The sequence below is a fragment of the Olea europaea genome, unplaced genomic scaffold (genome assembly GCF_002742605.1).
Source record: "Olea europaea var. sylvestris unplaced genomic scaffold, O_europaea_v1 scaffold274, whole genome shotgun sequence".
Taxonomy (NCBI): Eukaryota; Viridiplantae; Streptophyta; class Magnoliopsida; order Lamiales; family Oleaceae; genus Olea; species Olea europaea.
The window spans coordinates 35494-37906 of NW_019245831.1; positions in this window are offsets into that span (position 1 = coordinate 35494).

Consider the following 2413-nt stretch of genomic DNA (forward strand, 5'->3'; position numbering starts at 1 on the left):
TATATATATATTTATTTTTTTCAGCAATGGGAACAAATTTTTTATCAATAACTGTAAAAAAATTTATCCCTTTAATTGACAATTTTCATGGAAAACAAAGTCAAACGAACACGAAAAGATCCAAAATTTCAACATTTTTCATGTGAAAAATTATATCAATCAAACATATTTAATTAACAATTCTCAGTAAAACAAATTTTAAGCAATTCAATTCCCTGAAATTCGTTTATTTTCCACATAAATTTCATTCTTACAATCAAACAAACCCTTAGCTTTAAATCTGAAAATTCAATTAAGTCCCAACTCTATAACCCATCCTTCTAACTAATAACTTTCTGGTTGGGTCGTGTTGTAAGGGGAATCAACAATTAAAAAGGAAAATGGAATTAAAGATTATCCATGTGTAAACAGTAAATACTGAGTGCTGTTGTTGGTAAATATGGAACATCGTGAAAAGAGCTCTTGATTTATTCTACAATTAAACTAAGGGTATTTATATTCACACCACAATTTTATTTCTTGCATCACATTTTAATTGCATTTAAGATTTTTAATCTGTGCTTATTATAGCACTTATGTTTCTAACTATTTTTTATGTCATTCTTATCCTTAAACTTTTCATTAGTTAGCATATTTTTTTATAACAGTTTTATGTCTAAAAGTCCGTTGAAATAGTGCAAAACAACTTATTTTTTCATCATGTTTTTAAAAATAAATAAATAAGTGCGAAAAATATTTTCTCCTATTTCAAAGCATGAAAGCAAAACATTTTTATATAAATCATCATCAAGGACGAAACGTACTTATTAATTAAAGTTAAAGATAAAAATTCAATCGAAAAAAGTTAAGAAAATAATTGCTAAAATAAGCAAAAATTAAGGAGTTTAATTGCAATTAAAATGCAGTGTACCAAATGAAAATTGTTATGATAATATAATCACCCTTAAATTAAATTTGATGTACAACTGGAAAATGGGTATTTATATTAAACAACATTTATTTATTTATTTATTTCATATCAAAAGATGAAAGAATTTTATTATAAAAATATTGTTCTTTTAATAGCAGTAATGACAGTATCTACACTAGCCATCATTCTAAGCAAATGAAAAAGGAAAAATCCGGTTGTACAGAAAAATGATCCACATAAATCTTACAGGCACTTACATGGGGTCGACCCCATGTGAATTAAAATATTGCAAAAAATAACCCACTCACCCCTGCATGAGTGTATTCTGTACTGTTTCTGTACAAGATTTTTCTATGTGTGTAGCTTGGTTGAATGAAATAATCCAAGAATCAATTCTGAGCAGCGCCCTAAACATTTTATGAGGAGCATTATTTTTTTCCACCTGTAGATTAGATTCAGAAGATTTCCATTACTCATTTTCAGTATTACTCAATGAGAAACTTGTTATATTAGTTGGGTTGCCTCACCATTTCTTGCTGGCCCAGATTGAGACTTGTGGGCTTGATCTGTTTTGGAATGATTTTCAGGTTATAAATCGTGCTTCTGAGGAAACACGCCCTTGCCTCTTAAATGGTTGAGGTTTAGCCGTACACGTGACTTCACTCTCACCTTTGGATGGTTGACTGATCAAATACTTGGTTTTGGCCCTAATTCTAGATTATTCGATCTTTTTCAACCCTTCTTCTCTCTGCCCTTCTCTCTGAGTGATAGATTAGGTTTCTTGTTCACTGTAATTCATATGATCTTGGTGATTTCTCAATCTGTAATTCTTAGTGATGGTTTCTGATTGTGTTGTATAGTATGTTAACGATTGAGAGTGAGTGGATTACATTTTAGAATAGAGGCGAAAGAATATTCGAAGAAACCTTTGGTTTCTTCGTACATGGTGTACTGTTCTTGGTTGATACTTAGTAGATCTTGAGCTTTATCACATTTTGGTGATGCTGAATGGGTGACTAGGTCGTAAGACCGAACATCCGGGCCCTTTTAGGGCAAAAACATATCTTCGTGTTCGATTGATTTATCTTTTCTGCAAATCTAATTTTTCTGCAAAGCGATTTATTTTTGAGACTAAACGGTCCATCGACTTTACAAAACTAACTATACCATCAAAGGCTATTGCAAATTTTTAAAGACCATATAATAATAATAATAATAATAATAATAATAATAATAATAATATTCAGCATAACTGGTGTAGTTTAGTACCACATAGAAGCTACGGAAAGATTGTGGAAACATATTTGTTCGAGTTGCTAAGATAATTATGAATTAGATACTCTTGAATTGGCAAATGGATGGATTAACTTGCTCAACTATTCATATCACTTCGTACTTTTATATCTTAGAATTCTATTAATTAAACCAATTGTCAAGCTTTTTTTTTGCTTTTTTTTTTTTTTTTTTTTTTTTTTTTAAAATTAAATAAAAAAAACGGAAAAC